At 42.7% G+C, this 16,613-nt stretch overlaps 1 protein-coding gene and 1 pseudogene across 1 annotated transcript in view; both read left to right on the top strand.

Annotated features, from left to right (window-relative positions):
- SH3BGR (SH3 domain binding glutamate rich protein) overlaps positions 1-16,613 on the top strand; it is a 66,185-nt gene that overhangs the window by 24,734 nt on the left and 24,838 nt on the right.
- On the top strand, positions 82-15,443 carry LOC129022700 (myosin light polypeptide 6-like; annotated as a pseudogene).

A 16,613-nucleotide genomic window follows, 5' to 3' on the forward strand; every position in this document is an offset into this window, starting at 1 on the left:
CCAGGAGGAGCTTGGCTCATCACAGAAGAGGGTGATGTTAGTTGTGACAAATGCAGCGGAGAGATTGAGTCAGGTGAGGCCATGAAGGTGACCACTGGCTTTGACGACATGCAGGTCATTAGAGGCCATGACAGAAGTAGTTTCTGAGGAGAGGCGGAGGCAGATGTATGTGGTCTAGACAGAGTGGTCTAAGGAGGGCTGGTAGTGAGAACGAGGAACTATGCATAGACAATTATTTTGGAGGAATTTTCCCACAGAGTGAAAGAGAAAAATGGCAGACATCATTGTCTTAAAAAGTGCACTACTCCTTCCCACCACTGGAAATTTGGGCAGAGTCCCTTGCGTCCCTGCTTGCTGCCGGTTCCCTAGCTTCCTCTCTCCTCCCTATGTTCTGGAAAGTTCCCCCATCTCTGTTCTTTACCCAAGCTCAATCTCTCTTCTTAACCCAAGTTCTCTGTCTTTCAGTAGACATCTCCCATATTCCTACTACTTCTCAATCCCCTTCTTCCCGACCCCAGACCTGTGGGTGGTAGGAGGGGAGAGTCTAGTTTTTACAAAGGCCCACTAAGGGGTTATCTAAACAAAAGGAAATTTTCTATCCTTGGTCAATAATAATGTGGCAAAGCTTTGAAATGACTTTTTCTTTAACCTTTTGTAGGTCAAATTCTTGACAGAGTTACTGTCTTCACCAAGAGTCCCAATAAACAGAAGCGGGAGAGGGTAGTAGAAAAATATATTTTCTGTCTGTTCATCACAAATTCCAGGAATCATGTCTTCCTTATTTCTTCCCTTTGCAATATCTTTTTATTTTTTATTCCTTTTTTTATAGCATTGGAATCTTTTATTTTTTCATGGGGCTATAGCCTTCATGATGATCATTTAAAACTTTTGTCTGACACTCTATTACATTGATGTATCATAATTGACTTCCTTATTTTTAATTTTTACTTCTTATTGTGTCGTAAACATGTTTATGCTATTATGGTGTCATAATGTCATCTAAATATTTTGTATAACATTCCATCAAGTTGATGTGCCATGCATTTAAAACATTTTTATTCATTTATTTATTTTTTAGAGACAGGGTCTTGCTATGTTGCCCAGGCTAGTTTTGAACTTCTGGGCTCAAGTTGTCCTCCTGCCTCAGCTTTCCAAGTAGCCAGGACTACAGGTGTGAGCCACTGTATCCAGCATAATATTTTTTCACTATGCTTATATTTTTGAACCTGTGGTTGCTCATTATTTTTAATTACAAATAACTCTGCACTGATTTTCAGCATGAAATAGTATTCTTTATTTTGGAGTATTTCCTTAGGATAAATTCCTGGTAGCTCTTTCAGTGAGACAAAAATGCACACAAATTTTTCTGGCTTTGAACGTGCCTCCAGATTACTTTCTGAGAGGATTATAACATTCATCCTGCTGCACTGTGGTGGACCAGCTTCACTGTACCTTCCAGATATGAGCATTTTAATGACCTTGATCTTAGGACCATTAAATTGTATTTTAGAAATTTGTTTCTGGTTTTACTGTGCTATGAGGAGGGAATTTGGTTTTGATAAATGTCTGTCTTAAGTGTCTTTGTAACTGAATGTGTATTTTTTCATTTTTGTGTGATATTTTATTTTTTAAATTGACAAAATAGTGTATATTTACCATGTACAACGTGATGTTGTGAAATACGTATACATTGTGGATTGGCTTAACTGAGCTAATTAACATCTGCATTTCATTGAATACTTTTTTTTGTGGTGAGAACACTTAAAATCTACTCTCAGTGATGTTCAAAATACAGTGCTTTGTTATTTTACTATAGTCACTATCTTGTAAAATCAGTATCTTGAACTTATTTCTCCTAACAGACTATTTTGCTATAAAAGATTGTTTTCTGAGTATTAAAAAATTAACTTTTTTCAAATATTACATGTATGATATTGGAAAGGTCAGATAGTCCTACAAAGATTACTTTTTAAAAAAACAGTCCTGCTAAACATTGCATGCCAGAAAATGCCTTATATTTTCCTGCTTTAGTTTGCAGTGTGCTTAGGTGCAGAATTCCAGGCTGGACGTTGCTGCACCTCAGAACCGGGAAGGTGCCGCTCCATCATCTCTTCCCACTTCCAGAGCTGCTCTGAGATCACATCTGATGCCAGTCTGTCTCCACATCTTTTTATCTGCCTATTTTTGTCTTTCCCAATTCTGGGAGATTTTAGGGCCCTATTTTTTGGTTTTGAAGTTGTACGATGAGGTAGCTGGTAGAGGTCTTTGATATTTGTGCTGGGCATTTGCTGGGACCCTTTAATCTGGAAGGTTATGTCCCTTGGCTCTGGAAAACAAAATGTTAGAGGACTTTTATGCAGGTTCATTTCCAGTTCATTTTCACTTTCTTTTCTTTTTGGAATTCTTCTTATTTAAATATTGGGCCTCTTGGATGAATTCTCTAATTTTCTTATCTTTTCGCTCCCATTTTCCATATTTTTGTATTTTTCTGCTTTCTGGGATATTTTCTTAATTTTCTACCTTATCTTCCCTCTATTGGTAGTTTTTTTTTCCATTTCTCCTATCAATAATATTTGAACTTCTCAAAAGCTCTTTTTTGTTGTTATCTCTGCATGTTCCCTTATTAAATAGCTTCCTATTATTATATAGGTTCATTATTTTTCTTAATTCCGAGTTTATTAAATATAGTTTTCTTTTACATCTTCTTCAACTCATTGCATTCTCTGTTTTCTCTAATTCTCTTTCTTCTCTGTTTGCTTTGCTTTCCTTTTGATTTTTATGTAAGTTGTTTTCCTCAGCTGTTTGGTGATCTTTGACTGTTTGTATTTAAGACAAAGTACTGAGCTGGCAGTGGTGGGTGCATGTCTGTATTCCCAGCAACTAGGAAGGCTGAGGTGAGAGGATTGCTTGTGCCTAGGATTTCGAGGCCAGTCTGGGCAACATAACGAGGCTATGTGGTGGTGGTGGTGGTGGAGGTGGTAAGGGTGGTGATAGTGGTGGTGGTGGTGGTGATGGTGGTGGTGGTGATGGTGATGGTGATGGTGGTGGTGGTGATAGTGGTGGTGGTGGTGGTGATGGTGGTGGTGGTGGTGATGGTGGTGGTGGTGATAGTGGTGGTGGTGGTGGTGGTGATGGTGGTGGTGGTGATGGTGTTGGTGGTGATGGTGGTGATGATGGTGGTGATGGTGGTGGTGGTGGTGATGGTGGTGATGGTGGTGATGGTGGTGATGGTGGTGGTGGTGGTGATGGTGTTGGTGGTGATGGTGGTGATGATGGTGGTGATGGTGGTGGTGGTGGTGGTGGTGGTTGTGGTGATGGTGGTGATGGTGGTGATGGTGGTGATGGTGGTGGTGGTGGTGATGGTGGTGGTGGTGTTGGTGTTGGTGGTGGTGTTGGTGGTGGTGGTGGTGGTGATGGTGGTGGTGGTGGTGATGGTGGTGATGGTTGTGGTGGTGATGGTGGTGATGGTGTTGGTGTTGGTGGTGGTGTTGGTGGTGGTGGTGGTGATGGTGGTGGTGGTGGTGTTGGTGGTGGTGGTGGTGGTGGTGGTGGTGATGGTGGTGGAGGTGGTGGTGGTGGTGTTGATGGTGATGGTGATGGAGGGGGTCGTGATGGTGTTGGTAATGGTGATGGAGGTGGTTGTGTTGGTGGTGGTGGTGGTGATGGTGATGGTGGAGGCGGTGGTGATGGTGGTGGTGGTGGTCATGGTGTTTGTGGTGGTGATGGTGGTGGTGGTGGTGGTGGTCATGGTGTTTGTGGTGGTGGTGGTGATGGTGGTGCTGGTGGTGGTGATGGTGGTGGAGATGGTGGTGGTGGTGGTGGTGGTGGAGATGGTGGTGGAGATGGTGGTGGTGGTGTTGGTGGTGATGGTGGTGGTGGTGGTGGAGGTGCTGGTGGTGTTGGTGTTGGTGGTGTTGGTAGTGGTGATGGTGATGGTGGTGGTGGTGGTGGTGATGGTGGTGATGGTGGTGGTGGTGGTGGTGGAGGTGGTAGGGGTAGACATGATGGTGGTTGTGGTGATAGTGGTGGTGATAGTGGTGTTGTTGGTGGTGATGGTGGTTGAAGTGTTAGAGGTGGTGGTGATGGTGATGGTGATGATGGTGATGTTGGTAGTGGTGATGATGGTGGTGGTGATGGTGATGGTAGTAGTGGTGATGGTGGTGATGGTGGTGGTGTGGTGGAGTTGGTAGATGGTAGTAGTGATGATGATGGTGATGGTGGTAGTGGTGGTGGTGGTGATGGTGATGGTGGTGGTGGTGATGGTGGTGGTGGTGGTGATGGAGGTGGTAGGGTAGACATGATGGTGGTTGTGGTGATAGTGGTGGTGATAGTGGTGTTGTTGGTGGTGATGGTGGTGGTGGTGGTGGTGGAGGTGGTAGGGGTAGACATGACGGTGGTGGTGGTGGTGGTGATGGTGGTGATAGTGGTGTTGGTGGTGGTGATGGTGGTGGTGGTGATGGTGATGGTAGCAGTGGTGATGGTGGTGATGGTGGTGGTGTGGTGGAGTTGGTAGATGGTAGTAGTGATGATGATGGTGATGGTGGTAGTGGTGGTGGTGGTGGTGGTGATGGTGATGGTGATGGTGATAGTGGTGGTGGTGGTGATGGTGGTGGTGGTGATGGAGGTGGTAGGGTAGACATGATGGTGGTTGTGGTGATAGTGGTGGTGATAGTGGTGTTGTTGGTGGTGATGGTGGTTGAAGTGTTAGAGGTGGTGGTGATGGTGATGGTGATGATGGTGATGTTGGTAGTGGTGATGGTGGTGGTGACAGTGATGGTAGTAGTGATGGTGGTGATGGTGGTGGTGTGGTGGAGTTGGTAGATGGTAGTAGTGATGTGATGGTGGTGGTGGTGGTGGTGGTGGTGATGGTGATGGTGGTGGTGGTGATGGTGGTGGTGGTGATGGAGGTGGTAGGGTAGACATGATGGTGGTTGTGGTGATAGTGGTGGTGATGGTGGTGTTGGTGGTGATGGTGGTGGTGGTGGTGGTGGAGGTGGTAGGGGTAGACATGACGGTGGTGGTGGTGGTGGTGATGGTGGTGATGGTGGTGTTGGTGGTGATGGTGGTGGTGGTGGTGGTGGAGGTGGTAGGGGTAGACATGACGGTGGTGGTGGTGGTGGTGATGGTGGTGATAGTGGTGGTGTTGGTGGTGGTGGTGATGGTGGTGGTGGTGATGGTGGTGATAGTGGTGGTGTTGGTGGTGATGGTGGTGGTGGTGGTGGTGGAGGTGGTAGGGGTAGACATGACGGTGGTGGTGGTGGTGGTGATGGTGGTGGTGATGGTGGTGGTGGTGGTGATGGTGGTGGTGGTGATGGTGGTGTTGGTGGAGGTGGTATGGGTAGTCATAATGGTGGTGATGGTGGTGATAGTGGTGGTTGTGATGGTGGTGGTGGTGATGGTGGAGGTGGTAGGGGTAGACATGATGGTGGTGGTGGTGGTGGTGATGGTGATAGTGGTGGTGTTGGTGGTGATGGTGGTGATAGTGGTGGTGGTGGTGATGGTGGTGGTGGTGGTGATGGTGGTGATGGTGGTGGTGTTGGTGGTGGTGGTGGTGATGGTGATAGTGGTGGTGTTGGTGGTGGTGGTGGTGGTGGAGGTGGTAGGGGTAGACATGACGGTGGTGGTGTTGGTGGTGGTGGTGATAGTGGTGGTGTTGGTGGTGATGGTGGTGATAGTGGTGGTGTTGGTGGTGATGGTGGTGATGGTGGTGGTGGTGATGGTGGTGGTGGTGGTGGTGATGGTGGTGGTGGTGGTGATGGTGATGGTGGTGGTGGTGATGGTGGTGTTGGTGGAGGTGGTATGGGTAGTCATGATGGTGGTGATGGTGGTGGTGTTGGTGGTGATGGTGGTGGTGATGGTGGTGATAGTGGTGGTGATGGTGGTGATAGTGGTGGTGTTGGTGGTGATGGTGGTGGTGTTGGTGGTGATGTGGTGGTGGTGGTGGTGGTGGTGATGGTGGTGGTGGTGATGGTGGTGGTGGTGATGGTGGTGGTGGTGGTGGTGATGGTGGTGGTGATGGTGGTGATGGTGGTGATGGTGATGGTGGTGGTGGAGGTGGTAGGGGTAGTCATGATGGTGGTGATGGTGATGGTGGTGATGGTGGTGGTGGTGATAGTGGTGGTGGTGGTGATGGTGGTGGTGATGGTGGTGATGGTGATGGTGGTGATGGTGGTGGTGGTGATAGTGGTGGTGGTGGTGGTGATGGTGGTGGTGATGGTGGTGATGGTGATGGTGGTGATGGTGGTGGTGGTGATGGTGGTGGTGGTGGAGGTGGTAGGGGTAGACATGACGGTGGTGGTGGTGATGGTGGTGGTGGTGGAGGTGGTAGGGGTAGACATGACGGTGGTGGTGGTGGTGATGGTGGTGATGTTGGTGTTGGTGGTGGTGATGGTAGTGGAGGTGGGGGTGGTGGAAAGTGGGAAATAAATCTGGCTGCCAGTGTTCTAGAAGCAAGTAGGGAAGGGAATGGAGGGTCTCCCCTTTCAGAATGTGAACTTCTTATATAGACCCCTTGTTTTCAGTGTGGTTCCCTACTTCAGCTGGCCTCATGCCCAGGAGGTTGTATTTCCTCTAGTTCAGCTTCTACAGAGACAAAAACTGCTTATTTAGAAGGGGACAGTCACTTGCCATCCAGGGATGAGGAGGGAAACTAAATCTGCTTCTTCTTTCCCTCACATTGCTCTTTGTAAGCAATTAGGTTTCAGATTTTTTCTGGTTAAGTCAATTATTACTCAACAATTCCCTTTACTGCCTTTGAATTTCTGTGGACATTTTTTTTTCCTGCAAAAAGACTTCTTGTCCATTTACCCTGTTCTTGTGAATTTATCCTTTTCTTTTTAACATCTTTATTGTATTGTCAGTGGGGTTCTGGTAAGAAGCCAAAGCAAATATCTGTTTTCAGCTTCCCATGATTAACTAGAAACTGCCTGTAGTTTTCAATGGTCCCAGTCTTCCTGAAAAGGAACTATCATCCTCTATTATTCCATTAATTTCTTTCCATATGTTGCTTAATGTAATTTAATCTAATCTATTTTTAGTTACATAATTTGAGATTAAGGATTTTAATATCTTTGCTCTTTTTTAAAAAATAGTTTTATTGGGATATAATTCACACACCACACAATTCACCCATTTAAAGTGTACAATTCAATGGCTTTTAGTATATGCAGAGTTGTGCAACCACCACCACTATCTACTTCCAAAATATTGTAATCACCCCTAAAAGAAACTCAGTACCCTTTAGCTGTCACCCCCTAATTCATCCATTCTACCTGCCCTAGGGAACCACTACAATGCTTTCCTTCTCTATAGACTTGCCTTGTCTGAGCATTTAATGCCGGTGGAACCATACACTGTGGGGTCCTTTGTGAGTGGCTTCTTTCACTTGGCATCATGTTGTCAAGGCGTGTCCGTGTTGTAGCAGGTGTCAGCACTTCTTTGTTAAGGAAGACTACTATCCATGGCACGAATGGATGGACCGCATTTTATGTATCCATTCCTCAGTAGCTGGGTATTTGGGTTGTTTCCACGTTTTGGCTATCATGAATACTGCTGCGATGACCATATGTGTATCTTTTGTTTAATCGATTTCCAATACTTCTACAGTTGCTGCTTTGTATCAGAATCTCTTGGACAATTTAAAAAAATTCAGATGCCTGAGTTTTACTCTAGACTTACTGACCCTAAATTACCAGGGGAGAGGCCCAGGGATCTACATTTGCAAAAAGTCCCTTCGTTGATTCTGATGCTCATTTCTGTTTAACAACCACTACACTGGAGACTCATTTAACTAATATTCATGTATATGCTTCTCCAGAATGAATGTGATATCTTATTTGCTTTAGTTAAGAAACTCAAATAGGCAGGGAAATTGTAAGGCTACTTTGTTCCTTTCCCCATTCCTGATTCTCTCCCGCATTCATGAATTTGGTATCTCTCTCTCTTTCCACAAGCAAGACATCTTTTTGTGCTGTATTTTCAATGCCTAATTGTTATAGTTTATGAAATTTGCTTTTTAAAAAGACACCGTGGATATTTTATTAATATTTTTAAACAACAATAGTAGTAGCAGTAGCAACAAGAACAAACTCTTAGGCCGGGCATTGTGGTTCGTGCCCGTAATCCTAGCACTTAGGAAGGTAGAGGCAGGAGGATAGTTTGAGCCCAGGCATTTGTGACCTGCCTGGGCAACATAGTGAGACCCTGTTCTCAAAAACAAACAAAAGCGAACAAACTCCTAGAGGGCTAGCAACTTAACAGATACTGTGAAGCTCCAAATGCAATTCCAGCCATTAAAAAAAGTAACTCATATAATAGCATTTAATAGATGTCAAAGAAAATATATGGATAAGTGAATAATGAGGCTGAAAAGTTCAAGTAGATTGCTCCAGGTCACAGGGCTCATAGTCTGTAGACCTAGAATTTGATTTCAACATTTTCTGATTATTAACCCAGTATCCTCTTCACTCCCTTGTGTTTAGGGCTACATTTATAGAAAACCTATCTACCCTTGAGTCTATTGAAATTAAAAAAACTCATTTGTCACATAATAGGTAACTATCACCCCAATATTTTACTCTAAAATTAATAATTAAAGGAGAAGATCCAAACATTTTTTTTCTGCCTTTTAAACAAGAATCTATAATTCATACCTGGTTGTTGAGAGTAAACTTTTTTTTTAGGTCAAATATCAAATAAATGATAGAATTAGAAAAATAACCCGTTTGCCAAAGCCAATGTAATAATTGATTACAGCATAGCTAATGAATAGATAATAAAACTGGGTAAAAGGCATTAGGTGAATTTGTTTCTTGGGGGAATCGGTTAAATTTCCTGTGCTAAAGTATTAGCCCCGCCAAACATTATTTGCTAAATTCAAAAGGGAAACCGATCTTTATAATAAAGAGATCTATTGGTCACAGCCTTAACAAAGTAGCCAAACCACTGTCACTACTAATGGGACTCACTGATATCAAATGCCGCCTGTTGCAAACGTGAAGTCCATAGTCTCACCAGTCAAGTGTTCTTGCTAAATCATTTCACCTGCATCCAATCCAGTCTCCAGCTCCAAGGTCTAGTCTATAAAAAACACAGAGGAAGAGGAGCAAGTTGAATAATATCACAAAGAAAGAATCAGACCAAACAAAAATTTGGAACATTCTTCAAGATAACTGACCCAGATTCTTAAAACATTCATTGTCATGAAAGATAAATAAATAAAAAGAAGTGGAATTGTTCTAGACTAAAATAGACTGAGGAAATATGAGAATCAGATGCAATTAATACGTTTTGAGAGATTCAAGTCTAAAGAAAGTAACTGTAAAATATTTATTGCAGGCAACTTGGGGAATTTGGAAAGGAATTGGATATTAGATGACATTAGAGAGTTCTTGTTAGTTTTCTTAGATGTGATAAAAATACTGGAGTTATGTAAGAGAATGCCCTTGTTTTTAGAAGATGATACTAGAATATTTAAGGGTGCAGTTTCACGAGACAGATGAAAATGTTGGCAAGTGTTCAATCTATGTAGTTCATCTTTAAAAGCTTTTCTTTGTCTTTAAAATTTTCATAATGAAGAGCTGGAGCAATTTTTTTTTTTTTTTTTTTTTGAGACAGAGTCTCGCTCTGTCACCCAGGCTGGAATGCAGTTGCGCAGTCTCAGCTCACTGCAACCTCTGCCTCCTGGGTTCAAGCAATTCTTGTGCCTCAGCCTCCAGAGTAGCTGGGGTTACAGGTGCCCGCCACCACGCCCAGCTGATTTTTGTATTTTTAGTAGAGACGAGGTTTCACCATGTTGGCCAGGCTGGTCTGAAACTCCTGACCTTAGGTGATCTTCCCACCTTGGCCTCACAAAGTGCTGCGTTACAGGCATGAGCCACTGCGCCCGGCCTGGAGCAATAAGGATTTGGACCTAAGCATATGGCAATGTTGTATTGCCTTTGCTCTTATTAGTTAAAAGCCTTTAAAATGTCCTAGTCAAAACTTGAGGAGGATTGCTCTAAATGGAGAAGAACACAACTCAAATAAAACTTGTTTCAAGGCAGAAAGACACACAAATGGCAAATGGCCTTGTCCAAAGTTACTATGTCTAAAGCTGCTTTAAGTTTTACAGGGAAAAAAACAGACTTTAGAAAATTATGTGGAAAAGTTAGAGCAGATGAACTTATTTTCCAGTGTGCAGAGTGTCCAGGATCAATCTCATATTTTCAGCAACAAAAATAAAATAAACGAATGGAAGTTGATCAACATAGATATTGCCATTTTTCTTTCTCTGAGATAACGACTTGCCATTCATGTCTAGGTACATCCCACTTCCTAGACCCCTTCTCGCATTTCTCCTGAGAAGTCTCAGAGTTCACCTCTCTTCTCGTCGAGGCTTTTGTAGTCCTGGTATTTCTTTCCATCCATAATCTCTCTCGTTCAGCATGAAATGAAGAGGAACTCCAGTAGGAAAGAACATATGATTCAGTTAGAAAACCTTACATGCTTTTTACCTGCTGACCCTGAATTTGGGGGCAAGATTTTTAATGTTTTCCCAGCTATAAAATGAAGAGAGAAATATGACCACCTACCTCTTAGGAGTATTTGTTTTATAATTTATTCTTTCAAGAGAATTTATTTGAGTACATGCTGGGCCAGACACTGGGCTGGTTGATTGAAGGGACTTTATGGTCTAGAGGAATAGTTAGATGTGAGCATTCTGTAAGTAGATAAAATAACTGTCTATGTGAATATGGAGATGGTCCACCAATCTCAGGCCTTAGATTAAGTCTCCGAAAAGAGTTGATATCTCACTTGGTATTGGAAGATTTAGTAGGAGCTCAGTAAGTGGGAAAAGATAGTCAAGATGCTATGGGAAGAGGGATTTATACACTAAGGCAATGAAATTTATGAGAGTATGTTTCATTCAGTGAAGTCATACTTTGGATGGAATCAGAGGTTTCAGTAGAACCAGGGTAGGGTATGGAAGTGGGTAAAGATAAGAGCTGAGGCAAGAAAAGTTAGGAATGATATTGTAAAGGGCCCTCTGTGTCTGGACTTTTTTCTTGGCAATGAGAATGATGGGAAAAGGTCAATGTGGAGTGATTTACATTTCACAAAGCCTCTGACTAGACAGCAACATAGAAGATTGTTAGAGATAAGATGCAGAATCTGGGACTATATCTTTCATATTTACATCCTCAGAGCCAAATACAGCTCATAACTCATAGTAGGTGTTCACCTCTGAAATTCGAGGCAATAATTAACTGGGGTACCAAAGTCAATGAAACACTCCAGAGATATTCAGCATTATTCTTCAAATTGAATGTAAATGGGACAGGTTTGTTTATTGTAACTTGCTATTTAAAAAAAAACATTATATTTTGAGATATATTTATACTAATACATATAAATCTATTTCAGCCTCTGCTGTGTTTTATCTTATATCATTTTTATTTTAATATCTAATCTCAGTTTTTAGATCCTGTCCTGATTTGTGCTCAGGTACTGTCATATTATATAAAACTCTCATTATGTGGAAGAAAGGGATGGCCGCGAGATTATGAAACCTGGCCTAGAGATACCTAAGAGGCCGTCCAGTCCAGATTCTTCTCTTCTGAGAGGAGCAACATGAAGCCCAAGGAGCTTAAGTGACTTGTACAAAGAACTGCACTAATTAGCAGTACAGTTCGTGCTAGAGCCTTTGGTGCTGTCAGCATTGCTTAGGTTTATAGGTGTTTATACTGTGCACAGGGACAGAGTACTTCCAGTATCCTTTGAAAAGACAGACATCTGACTTATGGAAACATTACTTATCACGGTGTCATGTTGTAGTAAACAAGATTATGGAAAGGTGTCAGCAAGGAAAATTAATCTCACTCAAGCTAAAAATAGGTACTCTTGACAATTACGTAGAAAATGCATGCTCATAAAACGTATCATCATATGCAACATCATTGCTTTTAGAACACTTTTCTTGTCTTAGGCAGGCTCTTCTAGGCCAAGGACCAGGCCAGCTTTCCCAAGAGGGCTTTGTAAGTAAGCATTGGTTCCATAAAGTCAACCTTAGTTCTTTAAAAGCATGTGGTCATATCTGATTAAATGAACATCGTTTTTAATAGCACATGGCAGGCAGGACCTAGGTTACATAACCAATGTTTTCAATTATGCCCTGGCAAGAAGGAAGACAGATTTTTATTGAAGTTATGCAAATAAGTATATTGCCAAAAAATATATATGTATTCTGATTCAATAAGCAGATTCAATAAGAATTTTTGAACTCTAGAGGAATCAGGCAGGGAGAATAAGAGGTCATTTACAAGTGATTCATTTCAGTTTACAAAAGCAGAATCTACAACTTTATTGTGATGTATGAAAAGCTTAAGAGAAAGCAAAAAGGGCTTCCTTATATATAAGGAAAATAAGACATTAAAATAACATCAACAGTATTCCAGACAAAAACTACTATCATCCCTCACCAATTCATTTAATCCTATGTAATTAATCCTATTCCACCGGATCTTGTGGATCTTGGGTTAGTCGTCTAATGAACCCATCTGCTTCTCAACAAAAGTTCTGGAAAATTTGACTAAGTCCACGGATATGGTCTCAAAGTTCTTTAAGCAATGCTATCAGAAACCTGAACCCAAATGTATTTAACATATAACCCTTTACTGTGGGGCTCTGCGCAGTCATTCTTCACTAAAGATGAAGCATTTTTTGCTTGTAGCTCATTACAAATAACTTCAGGGAAGCATCAAAGCAAAACATGCTAACAAAAATATCTGTAGATGACAAAAAACTTAAAATGGGTGCCATTTATTCATTGCTTATGATTTTCAAAAGTGAAAGACTAGAAAGTCATAACAAGAATAATATATTTGATGAGAAAATTTGTTGTTTTCTGTGACATGCAAAATGAAACTATAAAATCAACCCCCCAAATTTTAGACAAATTACTTATAAACATAATCATTAGGCCTATTTCAAAGAATACAGAAAACATTATATCTAATTTACAACAATAAGTGGGCATAGCAAAAATCTTGATGTAATTATTCAGATACATAATATACTCTGACTATACCAAGCGTATGATAAGAATATCAAGAAATAAGATGTAGTAGGTCTGGAGTAGGTCCTAAACATCTATTTATTAATAAAACTGTATGAGTATGTGATGGGAATTCGCAGTTGAAAAACACTGTTGTAAAACCTGCTTGATTCAGATTAAAGAAGGATCAAGTTAACATTTAAAACAACTGAAGTTATGGTTGATAACTTAAGCACCTGTTGTCTGATACCAGGCAAAACAACAATATAATCAATGTCTTTTTATTTTTATTTTTTATTTTTGAGATGGAGTCTCTCTCTATCACCCAGGCTGGAGTGCAGTAGCACAATCTTGGCTCACTGCAACTTCCGCCTCCCAAGTTCAAGCACTTTCCTGCCTCAGCCTCCCAAGTAGCTGGGATTACAGGTGTGTGCCACCACATCCAGCTAATTTTTGTATTTTCTTAGTAGAGATGGGGTTTCAGCATGTTGGCCAGGCTGATCTTGAACTCCTGACCTCAGATAATCTGCCTGCCTTGGCTTCCCAAAGTGCTAGGATTACAGATGTGAGCCACCACATCCAGCAATCAATGTCTTTTAGTACATTAATTTAGTCAGGGGAATATTATTATATCAATGAAAGACATCCAGTTATTTAGGCAATTAGATTTCTCCTTAATTGACAGAGATATACACAGCCATAACAATGTTTTTTTGTTTCTGTTTTTTGAGGCAGGGTCTTGCTCTGTCTCCCAGGCTGGAATGCAGTGGCCTGATCACGGCTCACTGCAGCCTCGACCTCTTGGGCTCAAGCGATCTTCCCACCACAGCTTCCCTAGTAACTGGGACCGCAGATATGCACCACCATGCCTGGCTAATTTTTGTATTTTTTGTAAAGACAGAATTTTACCATGTTGCCTATAATGGACTTGAACTCCTGGGCTCAAGTGATCCTCCCACCCCAGCCTCCCAAAGTGCTGGGATTATATACAGGTGTGAGCCATCATGCCTGGCTGTCATAGTAGTGTTAAAGTGTTACCTTTACAGATTGCTGTTGGTGTATAACTCCTTAGTGCCAAAGCTTATACATCCCAGCGAGGGCTGTCCTTCTCATGGGAACCACATTAGGAAGTTCTAACATTCCAACAGCCAGACCAACATTGCTCAAAAGAGGTTTCAAATCCCTCTATTAGAGTCATAGTAACATCTTCTATTGGAAGATGGCTTTTCTTGTAGAACACATTTCAGTCTAATGAATAAGGCAGGGATAATATATCTGGATCATGTAACTTTTGGCCAAAAGTGACTTGTGATGAAAAGTTTTGAGATTCATTTTCCAGTATCACTGGCGAGTTCCTATTGAAAGCATTTTTGAGTAATGGCAAAATATTTCAGTAAGTGTGGCATTTCCTGGTGACCTGAAGGAGGAAGGCCAAACTGGACAGAGGACAGACGATTTCACTTGAAGGAGTACAAAAGGAAGAAGCAGAAGGAGATTTGGAGGAACATTTGTTGAGAAGCATAAAAGATAGGAATTTGGAGCACAAAATTCATTCAAAAGATGTTCTGGAATTTTCTAATTTGAAACTACAAGATGGGTCCTTACTGCAGGAAAGGGTATGATATCTCACCAATTCATTTAGTCCTATGTAATGAATCCTCATTCCACTGGATCTTGGGCTAGTAGTCTCAGGAAGCCATCTGCTTCTCAACTAAAGTTCTGGAAATTTTGCCTAAGCCCACTGGTGTGGCCTCAGTTCTTTAAGCAATACCATCAGAAACCTGTACTCCAAAGTTTCTAGCATATAATCCTTTATGACAGGCCTCTGAGCAGTCATTCTTCATGGAAGGTGATGCATTCTGGCCTGTAGCTGAGCAGAGCTGAGCAGTCTGACATGTAACTTCATTGAGAACCAGACCGCAGAGTTCAAGGAGGCCTTCCAGCTGTTTGACTGAATGGGTGATGGCAAGGTCCTTACAGCCAGTGTGGGGACATGATGAGGGCCTTGGGCCAGAGCCCCACCAATGCTGAGGTGCTCCAGGTCCTGGGGGAACCTCAGGAATGATGAGATGAACGGGAAGGTGCTGGACTTTGAGCACTTCCTGCCCATGCTGCAGACTATGGCCAGGAACAAGGACTAGGGTGCCTAGTCTTAGGATTATGTCCAAGTCCAAGGATTATGTGGAAGGTCTTTGGGTGTTTGACAAGGAAGAGAATGGCACCATCATGGGCGCTGAAATCCGGCAAGTCCTTGTCACACTGGGTGGGAAGATGACAGAGGCAGAAATAGATATGCTGGCGGCCGGGCATGAGGACAGCAATGGTTGTCAACTCTGAAGAGCTCGTCTGTGTGGTGCTGAGTAGCTGGGCACATTCCCAGCATCCCCCAGCCCTGTCCTTTGCCTTGTGAGACACTGTGTATCTAGCCCCGAAGGCTTTCTGGTCACAGCACCCTCCCCATCTTGTCTCTCTTGGATAATGCTTGCCATGAGCATTCACCAATAAACTTGTTCTCTGTTCCTCCCAACCCAAAACCCTCGAACAAACAAACAAAAACTACAAGATGAGCAACAGAGAGAATGAACAGTGTTCAGGCCTCCATTCAAGAAGACCAGAGGGAAGAAGGCATCAAACATAAAATAAAACACAAAGAAATAGAAATTGTGAGTGAAAGGCAGAAGTCTGCAAGTCAGATGCTGGAGACCTGGTATGTGCACGAGAGGAGTTCCAGAAACAACAAAAGACCAGATGGAAGACGGCTAATCATTTGAGAGATGCCACAGGGTCTTCCAGTTGGAGATGCTGCTTCAGCCCCCTCCATCCCCTTATCTTATGACTGCAGGAAAACCAGAAAGGGTGCTGCCTGAGGACTAGAAACTATGGGAGAATCCCTGAAAGGTTAGAAAGCAAAAATGTTTGGTTTGAAGAAGGAAATCAAAGTCCAAATGCCTGTCAGAGATGGGAGTGGCTCTGTGGGCCCTGCACAGCCCCAGTGGTGTGTTTCAGTTGCAGGAAGGGCCCGGGCATGGGCTTGGAGCTTGAAAGGCAGAACCTACTTCCATCCTGCTCTTAGACCTGGCAGGGGTCAACACAGTGGTCAACAGAGTGGTGAACAGGGCAGGGCAGTGAGCACTGAGTTGGGTGGGGAGGCACAGCAGGTCCAAGGGAGCTGTTCTTACTCCAGAGGGAGAGAGAAAAGTTTAGATACTGGCAGTCAGCCTCAGCCCTGGCTGCACATTAGAAATCTCTGGGGAGCTGGTAAAGCTATTAGGTTGGTGCAAAAGTAATTGCGGTTTTTGCCATTAAAAATAGTATGCCGGGGCTACACTGAGAGCAATTAAGACAGAAGCTTCAGGCAGGGAGCTCCCAGGTGAACTTAATGTTTTATCAATGTGGAGAGCCACTTCTGTAAAGGAAAACATTGAATAATAGTGAAATCAAGAATTGTAAACTACCTTGGAAAAATCTAGGAGTTCTGGCATCACTAGTGAGTTCATCACTGTGGATGGAGCTATGTGAGAAAGGAGATATGTGAAAATATCCATTATAAGGATACTGTTCACGGATGAGGGTATGGAAA

Source organism: Pongo pygmaeus, chromosome 22, assembly GCF_028885625.2.
Source record: "Pongo pygmaeus isolate AG05252 chromosome 22, NHGRI_mPonPyg2-v2.0_pri, whole genome shotgun sequence".
NCBI classification, from domain to species: domain Eukaryota; kingdom Metazoa; phylum Chordata; class Mammalia; order Primates; family Hominidae; genus Pongo; species Pongo pygmaeus.